Genomic DNA, 16764 nt, shown 5'->3' with positions numbered 1-16764 from the left:
ATAACTAACTAGATTAAGATTAAAATTATCGGAGTATTGCTCGAATAAAAAAATAATAATACAAAATTATTGTGTGTAAAATCTCTTTCACAATAGGTATAATATAATATTATTATTTCAATTAGTAGATCAAATATGAAACAATACACCATACCTGTATTATAATAAACAAGGTTACAAGGCTTTGATGAGAATCTGATTGAAGAGCATACTACACTAGGTATTATGGAACTATCTAAATAATTCCACCTTAAAATAAATTAAATAGATATAATTTAAAGTATAACATTGAACTGCTGGATTTTTAAACTAGTTGGATTGATGTTATATATATATATATATATATATATATATATATATTATATATATATATATATATATATATATATATTAATGTTTATTCAATCTTTTCTCTTTCTTGAAAAAGTCTAATTAGACGAAATAAAGAGAGGATTTATGTTTAATAATTGTTTTATTAAAGCTATATACACACGCGCGCGCGCGCGCGCGCACACACACACACACACACACACACACACACATATATATATATAATATATATAAATATATTATATAAAACATTTTAGGAGGTTAGTTACACCTCTGAGACCGAGTGAATGTGAAATCTTCGGTTCCAGATGAAGAATATAGATTTTAAAAAGACAGATCAAATGTCCACACGGCAAAATTGAGTAATCCTTGGTAATGGCATAAAAACTTAACACGCACACATCTGCAATGTACATATCTAAAAATAACTTTTTGTAATGTATTAATTAACTGACTATTAAGTTATAATCTGCTATTTATCGTTGATGTTAACATCTTATTTCTATTCATGTATTAAGTTATTTATTTATAGTTGTGTTTTCTGATTTGTTATTTATCCTATATATAGCTAGTTTTTTCTTTATATGTGATGTTATTGCTTTGTTATAGTTAAGATCAGTCACAGTCTATCTGACATTGCAATAATATACTGTATAAAATATCATAATATTCTTAGTAACATTATAACCCTAAGAATATATTTATTATTCAATTATTGTAGTATTCCCGACATGGACAGTGGTTTGTGCTTGACTTGTACTTTGCAAATTTAATAATTTACACAATGGAAATTAATTGTGACTTCTTCTAAGTGAGAGAAGTACTATAATTGTATACAATTTAGAAGACAAACACAACTTCTTGTGGCTTCTCTGTATAAATACTAAGGCCAAAAGGGAAAGAAGAAAATGGTTTAATGTACATTCAAAGCAAATGTTTAATCAGCTGTCTCACTATTCATTCATGGATAGAACACGTTCTGTATAATCTATGCATGTTTACTATTTTGTTGACATTTTAGTTGGGATTTCATCATTCATTTCATTGTTTGTATGTATTGTATTGTACTCATATGATGCAGTATTGTGTAACCTAAACCGTAAACATTGTAATAAATTGTGTCATGTGATAAAGAACAGTAATTTTAGATTGGACTCTGTATTTTACTTGCACAACTGCTAAAGGTTTTGTACAATATTCATTTTTAAATAGAGGGGTTTAGTCAAATTTAATGGGGAAAAGGAAAGATACGGAGCACTGAAGAAGAAGCAGTTTTGGGTTTGTAGTTTTAGTTGTATGACATATATCCTACATTTTGAATAAAACTTCATATAATCATTGGGCATGCTTAGATGATATGTGGGCAGTGGAAATAAAAACACATTTGCAAACCAGCATGTTTAACCTTGCATGGGTAACAGCTAATCTAACAAGCCTGAGGAAATGAAGTATCATGTTCTGAAGTTTACCTTAGTGCTGATGTTGGTTGGGATGGGACTATCCTCAGAAAACTAAGGGCTAATCATGTTGTTTTCTTCAGGATTGAAAGGCTGTTCTCTTGGCCTTGGTTAATTATACAAAAAGAAAACTGAACAAGCTGTAGGCCTGTTATAGTGTTCGTAATCAGGATCTAAAATTTTATACAAGGTACCTGAATTGCTTTTTGAAAAATTCAAGCTCCATTATTATTTTCTGAATGTTTCAAATTCATAACTTGCTACAGAATCAAATACCAAATTTGAGATTTTGGATAGGGTACGTTAAGCGGACCTGGTTTTTTGTATCGAAGGAAATGTAATCATCGATATCTTAATATTCGCATCTCAAATCCTAGACTATCAATCAATATAAAAGTATCTATAGTCCTCAATAAACAATCATACGTTTTAAATTAAAATATGAATTTAATATTTACAGTGATCAAACAAATCACTGGGAGTTGCCGATGGCCGAGCGGTCTAAGTCGTTGGACTTTGGGTCTGAGTTAGAGATAGCGCAGGTTCAAATCCTGTCTGTGACCATTGTACTTTTTATCAGTACCATCAAACCTTGTACTCTATCGACTCTCCCCCTTATTCTGTTTGACAAGATACTCCGCCACAGGCCAGTGGCCCATGAGGACGGACAGAATAAGGCTTAAAAGGGGATCGGTCTCTTCTTTAACCCTTTGCATGCCAGCCCATTTTCCAAAAGTACTACCCAGAAACGCCAAGGGCATTTTCAGCAGTTTTGCAAGCTTTCACTAAATGTATCATAACTTTTTTATTTTTTAACAGATATTGATGATTTTTTTACCATTATTTTGCTTATGAAATGCCCTTGTTCTGTTGGTAAATTTTTAGTTGCATAAATGTAATTTAAACTTATAAAAAAGTTAAAAATTAAGAAAAAAAAATTTTAAATTTCCAAAAAACATTTTTTTTTAGCTCAAATAAGTGGTTTAAAAAAAAATTTATGCTGATTTCCTGTTATATCCTAGTAAAGTATATCTAACCCTTAACTTAATTACAAAATTTCAAAAGCCTACCTTATATAGAAGTCCAGTTATGATTTTTTCACTAAATGTGCCACGGGCCACAGTTTTTGTAATTTGCATGACGTTGTATGTAATGTTACACTATATTCACAAATCAATATTTGACACTATACAAATCGGTACTTTGGGATTATACCAACCACACCCAGTATGAAGAACACAAAAATATAAATTTATAGATATATTATAAACAAAACATTGTAGAACGAAAAAAAATAACTTTTTAATTACAAAATTACAAAGATTATCAATTGTGTTAATGAGGTCAGATTCGCTTAAACTTTTTTCAATGATCTTAGAACGTTATAAAACGATGTATTTGAGTAACAGAACTAACATTCCATCAATCAACAAGCATTTCCAGGTATTGTGATTCGGTATTGTGGTGGTGTTATCTTATCTTTCTCGAGAATCCCGATTACGGCAGGCCCGCGCGGCATCCACATGATTATTTAAGTTTTTTGCACAGTACATAATTGGCCTTTCCATTACAATTCAATTTATATTTCTGATCAGACCTTCTAGAAATTATATTTACTGATAGATACTAACTGAGGGATGTTTTTCTTTCGTTGACATCAGCGCGAGCTTTCGGAAGCACCTTCGGCCGGAGGCACTCGCATTTTGGGTGGCGGAAGTTTTGATCAAGAATAATAACAAGTTTTGTTTTTTTTTTCATAAAGAGTTTAGTTTTTTTTGTTTGGTAATGTTTGTTTTTGTTGAATTTTTGTGTTTTGGAGAAATTGTAGGGGTATAAAATACGAAAGTACAACAAAGCGAACGGGCGGGGGTGAGACTCTGCAATCACGTTATCTACTACACCGCTCGACTATTGACCTCTGAGGATGGGGAGGGGTTTGCGATAAGACAATTCCTGTTTTATACTGACGAAATATTGTTATAACGCTAATCTAGTAATCAGTAGAAGCTAAATGTCAACTGTCTGAGGATGGGGAGGGGGTTTGCCATAAGACAATTCCTGTTTTATATCGACGAAATATTGTTCTAAAACGCTAATCTATTAATCAGTTGAAGCTAAATGTCAAATAACGATTCATGTCTGGGTGTGGTCTGTATAATCCCAAAGTACCAATGAATTCTAATAAAGGGGGCATAGTAAAAAATGCCCCAACAACAAAACACGAACGTAACCTCAATCTCGACCAAACAAATTCAACAGCTGCGAAGCTCAAATACGACCAAACAAACAGTCCATAAAGGAATTAACTACTTTGTGGTTGCAAAGCAACTAATCGATTATCGATTAGTCAAAAGTTCGCGGCAAATAAGATGAACTATAAGAAAGTTATAGGCGAAAAACGTGACGTACCTATATTACGGCCGATTGGGCGATTTTCAGTTGAGTAGGCCGACGGCCGTAATACCGGTACGTTGGCATGCAAAGGGTTAAAAAAAAAAACAAAAAAAATTATAACCAAAAATTAGGGAAAACTGAAAGACAACCATATTTTGCTCCTCTCACAGTTAAAGTTGTTTCTTTCCCACAAATTTCACATAATGAGTTTTTCGGTATGAGTCCAACATGTTGAAGCCAAGAAAAAACATGTCTTATTATCTTTCAAAGCAATGCTGTGTAGTTTTTTTTTAAATCGACTGCCATTTTTAATAATAAAATTTTACTTACATGTAAAATTGAAACATTACACTTACATGTATTATTTAAAAGTGTTTACAGCTGTTTATATAGATTATTTAGGTTAATTGTTCAAAATAATTAAATCAGTATCGATTGTTATGATTAAGTAATATTGTTTGCCAATTTTGATATAAAAAAAAACCGGGTTCCGCTTATCGTACCCTACCCGACATTTTTACTCTAGTTTTACTATTATATAGCTGGGTCTTATGTATAAAAATCAGTTTTTTTTTTAAATTTTGTCCAACTATAAATATTAAGTTTAAAAATTTACGACATTTTCATTTTTTTAAATGAATGGCTGCAGTATAATAAGAGGCCACCATCACAATAGAATCATATGTATGGTTATCTAACTATAGAAACAAAAATATTGACAACAAATTACGTTTATATATATTTCGAATTATATCATAATTCAACTGTTTTAAATTTTAAAATATTAATAATTTATTGATGAATAAAAACAATCTAGGCTATGTTATTGTGTATCTATAAAATGTAAACATAACAAAACAGTTTTAACATTTTAGTTTACTTTTTACTGTTTTTTAAGGATAAACAGCTAGTGACACAACACAATATACTAGCGTCCATTACTCAAATACCATAAGTGATTACACTTTGTTTGAATTAATTTTGGAACAATATTGTTATTTAATACATTAAAAAGAGCTGATAAAACATTAATTTTTAAGTAACTGTAATTAAAATCTTTTGGTATTTGATGGTGTAAGTATTTCTAATAATTGATTAATTTGGTACTCTGATACAATTGCAGTAGTGGCCTCTTACTATACTGCAGCCAAATTAATATATAATTTAGAATTATTTACCTAATTTTGGCAAGTATTCGTACTGTGCTTGGGCATTTCATTCCTTCACAATGAATTTTCAATCCTGAAAAGTAGGGAAAATTTGATTGCATACTGGGGAGAGATTTTAAAGCTATTAGGTGGAAAAAAGCTGGTATATATGTGTCATAACTGTAGCATTGCACATTTTTGAGATATTTAGTTTTTTGCTAATGACTGTAAATGCAACAACTGGTCGGTGTGGCTGAACAAAAATGGTTATCTCTCCAAAATGGAATAAGATAACAAATTTTAAAAATTTCTGTTTGAACTGCTGAGTCATAAGGGATAACATGTACAAATTTTTTTTCAATTGGTCAAAGCAACCTGAGAATTTTTTCTGGGTCATTTCATATATAGATTGACTCAGATTAATTTTTATTGAAGTCGTTACTGGTCTAGAGTTATAAAACAACATAATATTTAATAGGTTGGTGTAATAAAGCGATATTATAAGTAAATCACCAATGGTAACACAAATAAAAAAATGTATTTCCAGTCAGTGGCCATATGTGAGTAGGCATCCACATAATCCTTTATAGGTTTGTATGTAGGCTGCCATAGCATAGAACTGAATCGCCATGTTAAAATAAAAGTTCCTGTAATGTGTGTGTATATTTTAATGTTATTTGTATTAGTGTATATATTGAAGTGTTTTATAAAACTAATATTAATTGATTACTTGTACATATCTTTTTAATGATTAGTTTGTGTGTTTTTTTTTATGCACGTATGTATATGCATGTGCAAGTATGTTTTCCTGTTGTTGTAAATTTTAATACTTTATTTTAGATTTTTAATTTATTTTTCAAATATTATACATAAAGCCAACAATTTAACTATTGTAGGCTTTTTATCGTTCTTTGAATTTGGGTTAGGTACTTTCATATTATTTTTGGAGGCCACTATTTTTGGAAGCGATTTCTTACCAGAGATGTAAAAATCTAAAACTACATTATTAGTAATAAAACTTTGTTTGTGAAAAATTAACATTGTCCATTATGGTGGACTGCCTCCCAAAAGAAAGTAATTTTGGCAAGAAGAAAGTCACTCTGTCACCATCTACTATTTTTCGGCTATATAAGTAGGGTAAATACATAATATTATAAAAAGTTAATGAGTGCTCTTATGATATGAGCTTGAATTTAGGTACTACCTTGAGTGATGTTTTTTTCCCTAGACCGATTGCCAGGGGAATTTTTGATTGGTATTTTCCGACCTCAGATCAAGTGCCAGATCGTCCAACGTGATCTGACATCAGAAAAGTTCACCCCTCACTTCTGGTGAAAAAAAGAAAAATTATCCCTCGAGATAGTAACTTACTCAAATCAAGCATAGATCACGTGAGCGCTTGTAGTAGTTATCTTTAAACTTTGGTACTACTAGTAAGATATTTTATGATAACCTAACCTAAATCTACTTATATCGCGTAATAACAATTAGTAGATAGGAAAAAGAGTGGCCTCCTCGTTGATATCGCTTTCTTTTGGGAGGTAGAAAAACTAGAACTGATCGTCATAATAATATGTAATATCACAGTAACTCAAATAAAAGTCTGTTCTTTTTTAATAATGTAGTTTTTCTTAAGTCTCCACTAAGAAAAACCCTTTCAAAAGTAGTGGTGTCAGGATAATACCAAAGTATCTATAATTTTGATTGGTTTTGATTGTAAATATTTAAAGTCATGAAGATTGAACAGTTCATTAGTTTCATTACTGTAACGTCAATAGTAAATCTATATTAATAACCTCTCAAACCACCATGTTATTATTATAACTCATATAGTAACTATTATAAATGAATTTTATATAGTTCTATTTTAAAGTTTGTTCCAATTTACAGATGGTGATGGATTGCTTATGGGTACGCCAATAAAGAAGCACAAGAAAACACAAACATAAAAAACATAAAAAGAAAAAGTCTGAAGTTGATGTTGAAGGAAAAATCTAGTATTTTGAAAATGCCAACTTTAACACCAACCAGTTAATGAAGAGGACCTTGATTCTTCTTTGGTGTAAGTTAGGTGTCCATGTCATATTTATACCAATTTGAAGAAACTTGCTGATTTTCATTGCAAGTAATCTAAAGTACAGAGTTTAATCAAATCATTGTTTTTGCTATGTCTTGGGAAACTATACCAAGTTTTATTTATAACCTTGTAACCTGCAGTAGGTCATGCTATACACCAGTAGATAGTTAATATGGGGTTCCTGGCGCACTTTCGGAGCCGACCGAAAAAGCGATGTAAAATACAGTTCAATGTACCATAAAGGAAGCTGAGAAATAACACAGCAAAATCTCAATGAAAAAATAACCGAATCTACAGTCGTTCGTCTCCAAAAGCGATCGGTACATTACTATCTACTCTGTGGAATGAAAAAATTAACCAAATCTGAGCTTCTACTTTCTTAAGCTGTGCTTTGTAAAATGTTGTCAAATCTGCTACGGAATAAAGGATTTATCTTAATAAAATTTAATCAATTTAAAACATTTTTACTAAAAACATACTGTACTTTAATAAAAAACTTTTCTACTAAATAAACAACATGAACTCACCAAGCTCTCTTCAGTTTCTAGCATTTCAAAAACTTTACAAAGAAAAGACAATTTTAACGAGTTCAACGAATTACCAAAAAACATTTTAAAGAACAGTTGATACTTTCCTTAAATGATACAGAATTCAAAGAACTTGTAAAGTCTTTTGCAGAAAAAACGTCTAATGGAGTGTTTTACTATCGGCAAAAAACTAAAAAAGTAAGGGATTACATATTTAATATAATTACGAAAGATATTGAAAAGAAAGTAAAAAATAAACAAACAGAGAGTTTTTCATCGTTTTTTTATGAACATTTTTCCCATATTATACGTTCTTTCAAGATAATCAAGACTTAATTGATGAATTTCTTAGGAATTTTTGTGAGTATCAAGATTTATCAACACAATTCATTAAAGAGCATTATAGAATTTTTCTTATAGAATATAGCCACATTTTGTGGTGAAACAAAAAGGTATTACTGTAGATAATATTCCATGTGATTCCTATGAAGAAAGACACCAACTATGGTTTATCAAAACAGTACTATGACGTGGGGAGGGACTGCAAGTTTTAGAGTTAAGACTTTATTCTACAAAGTTAATTGTTATAATTTCTTTATCTTTAATAGTCTTCTTTCCAGTAACAATCAAGTGTAATTTTTCATTTTTGTTTAATTCTTTAATCTTTTTCTCATCCAAAACAGTCAAAAATCTGTTCGGCAAGTGTACTTTACAATCTTCCAACTCGGCAATTATTGTAAACCCGAATTTATCCTTCATTTTTCTCCAAATTCAAGATTCTATGTTTCTTCCTTTCTTCCAATTCATTTACTTCTTATACTCTTTAAACTTACATTCTCCAATAATCATTTAACTCTTTCAAGAACTCCATTTTAAATAGAAAAAATTTAAAGACGGAAAAAATGAAATTTACTAACAATCACTCGAGAAGTCGGGGAGAATGTGAGTAAAACCGCATTCTTTTCACGAGGTTCTTCGTTTAATTTCTCCAAATGTACTATAAAATCATCAAAGATTTCAGGCTTAAAATCGTAATCAAATTCAATATCCAAATAGTGAAAGAATTATAGGTAAAATCTTTTCATAATAAACGTGTGTATCGATACCTACAAACCTAATGTATTCTTTGAAAAGGAAAATAATTTTTTCAAAACGGTTTCCAAGAGATAAGTAAAAATTTTTATTCTGTTTTCTAAAATTCTGTAACAAAATTTTGTTTGCTTCTTGTCTCCGTATTGTAATTTCATAAGCAGATTATTCAAATGTGTTAGTTTATTTCGAAATTTCTTTAGGTTTAGGTCTTTCGTACAAAATTAAATTACAACCTCTACAAAACTAAATATCTTTTATCGATAATTTCTCCTCTATTAGAACACTTGTAACAGTTGGCATTATACTCTTCCATTTAAACAGAAAGATTTTTTGTTTAAATGGAGATTATGGAACTAAGTCTGCCGAGATGTATAAATTTTTCAAACGCAAATGTTTGTGTTTACATTTCTACAACAGAGATAAATAGAAATAATTTCATTCTATTGTACAACTATTTAGGATATTTTGTCTATGATTACAAAGATTATTCCGGAAGAAATCGAGATTTTTCATCAGCGAAAGAGTATATTTTTTGAAGTTTTAGAGGGAATGAAAGAGAATAATATGAACATCATTAACTACTGAATTTCTCTAATATCGTTCTTAATCACATCATAGGCTAAAAATTTCTCAGAAACCACAACCACATAACAAATCGCGTTTGTAACAGCTTTTTGAAAATCCATATTGATAATTATATCGTTCTTTGAACCAGAAATATTTGTCAAACTCTTTGTTGTATCAATGACATAAATAGGTCTATTTCGCTAAAAAATTCTTTAGGATTGTAATACATTTCCTTATTATTACAGTAAACTTTCTTAAAATCTTGATACATCTGATACATGATTCTGAAAAGACCTCCGGAAATGTTTAAATTTTTGTAATTCATCTGGATAATAAGAAAACCGTTCAATTTTACTCTGATATTTTTTACATCCAAAACTATCAAACTTTGAAGGATTTTTTTCTTGATTATTCTGTCTATCTGTTTGAAAACCTATGATAACGAACTTGGGATTGAAGATATTTCTATAAATATTTGTGATATCGAACGAATAAGTTGTTCCGGAAATACCCTTTTGTTCAATACATTGCCAATCTAGAAAATTAAACATAATGTTTTTGACTTTTTGTAATTTCATCAATCAACCTTATTTTACTCGTGATTTTATAATCAATCATTGGAACTCTAATAAAAAATCTGTAATTGTTATTTTTCCATCAACAGGCATAACATTTCCAGTTGCAGTCTTCAGAATCACATCATCGTCTTCTGCTCTTATAAAACTTAGATAAAATCCTCCTTTATAGATCGGAATAGTAACATTTTCAAAAAATCCTAAATCCAAAATGAGATAAATTTCCCAGCTGCTTCAAAAAACACCAAATTTAAAATCTGATTCAAAGCCATTAGAAGTTTTGAGAAATAACATCACTTTTTGAATACGAAATAGTTTCCTTTAATTGTGCTTAATTGGCCACAGTTTTCGACTTCTTCTATCAATTTATTGTGTTTTCTTACTTCAATCTTAGAAAATAAAAACGGTATAAAATTATCGATTAATCTAACATTATCAGTTCCAAGATATGCTTGAACCATCTTGTTTTGTTAAAGTTCCAGAAATATAAAACTGGAAGTTAGACGAGCAAAAGTTATCTCCAAAATCAATATTAAACTCAGTTCTTTTATTCGGTTCATTCAAATGTTGTTTACTAATTGGATAGAAATTTTTAAACTCTCGCGCCTTTCAATATCACTAGCATACTTTCTGTAGTCCGCCATTTAATAAGAGAAAATTTAGAAATTTTAAACATAATGTATAAGAAACATATCATTTTTTCATCGATCTAATGTACGTTTTTATAAGAAAAGATACAAAATTTTAGTAAAAATAATTATAAAAGATTAGAGTCATTATTTAATGATCTACTTCGTCATATTCAGGATTCTCTTCCTTTAAATTTTGCGATTTCGGCCACATATTTCAATAAAATCTGCACAGGATAGTAACCGCTATCTATAATATTATTCCAATCAACTGTATCTTTATTTTCATCCAAAAACTTTATACTTCAAGTGTTGATAGAGACAAAGAACAGACATATGATCTTTTAATTGATAATGTATATTTTCTTGAATGAACTCTGATGATTAAAGTATTGATATTTAGCAATGTTATACCAATTCAATTTGTTTACGTTATAATCTCATCATATCTTCGGATAATTCATATTTTTGAGAAATATCATCCCAATGTTCTTTTTTCAAATCTCTTTCGTGTTGCATTATAAAAAGATCGAAAAGCACTGTAATGTCCCGCCATCTCTATTTATTAAGAAAAAAATTTCAAAATCAAGTTTTCATAAATTGGCTCTTTTTAGCGTTACATTCAGCACATTTTCCAGAAATTCTTTTAACTCCATTGATGTTTGCATAGTATTTTATAATCATTTTCGTGGCAGTTTTTCCTCTTTGCACCTCACACAGTATATGAGCGCCATTTATATAAGGAAAATTAGTCATCGTAACCACCTACTCCATTAAATCTGTTGTCGATGTTTTCAAAAGTTTTATCGACATCTTCTTTTAAATTTATTAAAGTTTTTCTTCTAGTTTATTTACTTTATCGAGATATAAAGAGTATCGATCATCTATTCTTTTAAGTAATTCATTATTATGTGTTACTTTCTCATTGAAACGTGTACTAAAATCTTCAAAAAAGTTTATTTTCTCATTAAAACTTGTATCAAAATTTTTCAGAATTTTTGTAACTGCTACACTAATTATTTCATTAACAGTATTTTTATATATATCAAAGTTTTCTTCTAGTTTATTTACTTTATCAAGTAATTTCACCAACATCGTCTACTGATCTTCTATTTCTGGCTTCTAACTTGTCATAGACTTCTGTTGTAAAATCTTTAACATGCTGTTTATGATTCTCGTAATTTTTGTTTAGTTCATTAAAACATTTTAATATGATCTTCTAATTGAATCATTACAACAACATCAAATGGATTAATTCCTTTACTAAACACTGCTAATTCTTTTTCCTTTAAAATCTAAGGCATTTTATAACATTCGGATCATGTAAATCAACAATATCGATGTTTTCTGATAATTTTAGAGGTTTTAAAAATTTGTTCTTTAACAACAACATCATGTTTGTCAATACCAGGTCGAACACCGACAATTCTTTTCTTATTAGCCAAACTAACATAATTCTTTTTCAACTTTGATCGCTTCAGTAATTTCATCAGCTTTTTCGATATGAGACATTAAATTGGTAAATAATTTTTTTACACCATCATCAACTTCTTTTTCCAATGTTTTTATTTTATCAGCAACTTCATTTGAACTCATGAAATTTGCAAGTTTGTTATCAAATTCTGCTTTAAAATCTTCAATCTCGACAGCAAACATATCTGAATCTGGAAGGTTTTGTAATACATTTTCTAAACTTGTTATCAAACTCATTTCTCAAACTATCAAAATTCAAACTATTATCTACATTTTGAATAATTTGTTGTTCCAAATACGTCAAAAATATTTTGTGAATCCATATTTATTAAGCAATAATTTTGTTAACAACTTCTTTAAAATCTTTACCAGTACTCAGTTCATTCAACACAAAAACACATAAATGACCGCAAATTGGGGGATCTTTATAGTCTTGAATCTGAGAATCATTGTAGTAGACGCTTGATTTTTTCAAATATTTAATCAATTCTATAGGTGGTTTGTCCTCAATTCTTCCATACGAATCAAAATAATATGCATTCTTATCATTTTTATAATAACAAATCCAATGTGTTCCCACTTCCCATAATCGAGTCTAAATTCACAATTCCACATTCAAATTTCTTAACTATTTCAGGTAATGTATCTCTCATAAAAATTCCTCTAAAATGTTTAATATTTTTGCAGATTTCTTCCAATTCCCCGAATGTTAAAGGTTTAAATTTTTTTTTTCAATGTTTGATTTCACGTAATTCAAAGTTTTTTCATCTAATCCAGATCCTGTAACATCTTCCAACTCTTTATCTAACCAATTTAAAATGTTTCGAACAATAGGAATCACATCCTTTTTAACGATTGGAGCAGCTTTACGAACATAAGGAGCAACATTTTTAACAACTGGAATATTTTCTCCAAAATCTAATAAATCCTTTCAAAGTCCACCATTTTTGAGTGTCTTTCAACTGATTATAAGAAAATTCTATTCTGGTTTCCTTTATAATTGTTTTTTCTTATGTTTTTTCGAGTTTATTGTATTGTCTATTTGTTAAAAATATCTTATCTTCGCCATTTTTTAGTTGATCTATTTTAAATTGAATACTAACGGGTATTTTCTTCTTAAAAGCGGATTTTATTTTTTCTTTCTGATTTTTGCTGAAGTTTACGTTCACCTCCATTTATATAGTTAAAATTTCAAGTTCTCTTCGATTCCCATTCCTAGTTTTCTCTTCAAAAACATTGCTCCAGCTGTTGGAAGCGCAACAAATCTTTCACCTAAACTAGCATCTTTTGATAAAAATCTATCCATTGCCTTATCTTGCAAAACTTATCTGCGATATGTCCTGGAATTTTGTGTCTCTATGTTTTGCATAAAAAATATCGTGTTCCATAGCAGCTTGATCTAATTTATTTATACCAGGATCTCCTCTTTTTAGTCTTTTTTTCTCGAGTTTTGTGCCAGGCCCCAGATACTGATAAGTTGGTACGTGTAATTCAAAAGGTAAATTGTTGATAAAATCATTCAAAAGTCCACTACCCTCAATCATAGATGAACTTATTGCCGGCAAAACTCGTTTTAAATATTTTAATTCCATCAGGTTTTTTCAATCATTTCATCAAGTTTGTTCGAAATAAAATCTTTAATCGCTTTCTTTTCGTTCAAAAAATTGTGGTTGTTTCCAGCCTTTTCTTGAGCATAAATATAATTAATAATTCCATCGAGTTTTGTCAAATCGTCGATATATCTGTATTCAATCTTATTATCGCTGTATTTTCTTACAACACCTGATCCTTCGATTCGTTTTTCCCCCAAATTGGTTTGAATTCAAAAATTGAGATAATTTTTTACCTTTACTTGACTTTGGTTTCTTAGTTGATGGATCATTATTTTTGTAAATTGAATCAGATTTCCATAAAATTTCAGTATACTTTTTCAAGTCTTCTTCAGAATATAAACCGTCTTTTGGAACATCAGTGCCTGTTAATAATCTCCATAAACCTTGAGTTTCCCTTCATATGTTTTTTCATTAATAATGATATCATTATGCTTCAAAATTCACGGGCAAATTTCCAATCATAAAACTTTTCTTTTTTCTGTCCCAATACAAACCAAATTTATCATCCTTTGCTCTAGGAAGAAATTTTTTACCAATTTCACCAATTATTATATCCGTTGTTCCAGGACTTATTGGTTCAACTATGGTAGAGTCCTTCAATGATTCGAGGTCTAAATGGTGTTGAAGATGGTAATTTTGGCAATTCAAACTCAGATTCTGGTATCGAAATATCAGCAAATTGTCGTACAACTGGAACCAAATTCATCAAATTTTGATTATCGCTTAAAACATTTTCAATTTTGCCCTCAACATTTTTTATTGCAGATGTTACAGGTTGATTAAATTTTTTGAATAAATTCTTGTTCTTTTTCATCAATTCGAATCTGTTCTTTAAATTCTTTGATTAATTTCTTTTCTATTTGATCAAGTTTTTTTGCTTCTTCTGAAGTTACGTTCGCCATTTATTTAGGAAAATTTTGAAACGTAAACGTGGAACGTGGAAAACGTGAACACGGAACATAAAACGTGAACGTGGAACGTGAAACACGAACGTGAAAACGTAAACAACGAACGTGAAACGTAAAACGTGAACGTGGAACGTAAAAACGAGAACACGAAACGTAAACGTGAACGTAAAAAACATGAAAACAACTAGATTATCACACGTTTTTATATTGGAAAATTTATTCAAATATTTGCCATTTTTAGGCTTCAAAGTTAGATTAATAGTTAAAAATCCGTAGTCTTCCTTCCAAATTTTATCACATAATTCATTAAAGTGGTTAAAACTCATATCAGATCCCACATAATTGTTATAAATCTTTTCTCGAATAGTGATCATCTTGCTTAAAAATACACAACATATTCAGGTTATTTCTTATAACTTGTTTATCAACCTTTTGAAAAGCATTGGGAAAGATAGATACAAGAGATATTTTTTGTGACGGGACATTACGAAATATTCCTTGATAACGTCTTGATTTTCCAAAATACAATCATCAAAAACGATTAAAGAATTCGGTTTACATTCGCTTAATGGAACTATGTCCTCGGAAGCATTATAAAAATGTGATATTTTTTTGTTTAAGTTTTTCTCAATATTTTCAAATCTTTCTTGTAATTTTTTATAGGCGTCTTGTTCTAAAGATTTACTAAAAACATACAAATTGGAATAAGGAATCAACCTATTGTAAGATAAAATTCAATAATAAAGTTGTTTTTTCCACATCCACTTGAACCAACAATTAACAATCTGATTGGTTGATCTTTCTTATTTTCTTCAAACGTTTGAAGTTTTATCTGATCTTTTTGCTTTAAAAATTTCTCCATTTAAATAGAAGATTTTCATCTTGAAGCAACGCTTGCGAAAATGAAGCTGTTCAAGTTGACTTCAGAAAGCTCTAAATTAGTTTTAAACTTGGAACATCCTATACACTTAGAGGAAGAATCAAAATTATTTTATCGGTTTAAGCGGTTTTTTATTCCGACAATTTTGTAATAAATATTAGTGAAAGTTCTCCCTTATTGCATAGTAGGATTTAGTGAGAAGAACATAACAAAATACTATGGTTTAAACAAAGGAATATTAATACTTTCGATCAAATAAAAAAATTCCCTTAAAAATTATCTGAAAACATTCAAACAATCAGATAAATCTTTAAACTTTGACGAAAACAAGTTTGAAATGCAAAAAAATTATCTCTCTAATAAAAATTCAAATAAAATCACCAGTAAGAATAATGTTTTTCAGCAATTATTGTAGATTTGTTTAGGGTTTGTTCAAGAAACTATTGAGCCAAATCAGGTATATTTAGGAAATAAAACGCCAAAAATTTAGACCGTTCGATGTAATTGAAGTGCACTGCAATCTCGTTGAACCTAGTTTTGAAAATCATACCGAACATTTACACAAAGAATCGGAAATTTTTGTACACATTTTTTCCCAAATGTTGCTTATGGATCAAAAATCAGTGAAAAACCGAATGAAATCGATTATATTCCAATTAGAAAAAATATTAAAAGAATTCAAAAAATCGTTCTGACTATTCAAGACTCTGAGGGAAAATTTATTAAATAATGAGAGTAAAACAACAATATATTTAAGATTGAAAAAGGAATAAAAATGAGTTGATGATGATGACAAAATTCAATATTTTTTACTTAAAAAAACAAGGGGCTATTCGAATGGCCCCCTTAACAATCTTCATCCTGACCCTGTTTTTATCAATGAATCTGGACTTTATACTGAAATAAAAATTACTAGTTTAAATTTCTTTTCTATCTAAATGGAGTCAGTTGTAGACCTACTCAATAATCAACTTAGATTTAAAAGCAAACATATCTTTACAATTGTTGACGGAAAAATAATGAATTTTGGTTTAAGGCTAAAGATGTTGCAGAAATATTGGAATTTAAAAATACGAGACAAGCTATCATAGATC

The 16764-nt window shown here is 29.4% G+C and overlaps 1 long non-coding RNA gene across 1 annotated transcript; it reads left to right on the top strand.

Annotated features, from left to right (window-relative positions):
- Nucleotides 1-1472: 1472 nt before the first annotated feature.
- On the top strand, nt 1473-7284 carry LOC124374843. Its single transcript, XR_006923618.1, has 2 exons — nt 1473-1608; nt 7220-7284. It is a non-coding gene; the product is annotated as an uncharacterized LOC124374843 (long non-coding RNA).
- Nucleotides 7285-16764: the final 9480 nt, after the last annotated feature.

This window comes from Homalodisca vitripennis, unplaced genomic scaffold, assembly GCF_021130785.1.
Source record: "Homalodisca vitripennis isolate AUS2020 unplaced genomic scaffold, UT_GWSS_2.1 ScUCBcl_10457;HRSCAF=19354, whole genome shotgun sequence".
Taxonomy (NCBI): Eukaryota; Metazoa; Arthropoda; class Insecta; order Hemiptera; family Cicadellidae; genus Homalodisca; species Homalodisca vitripennis.
This window is presented reverse-complemented; position numbering and strand designations above follow the sequence as displayed.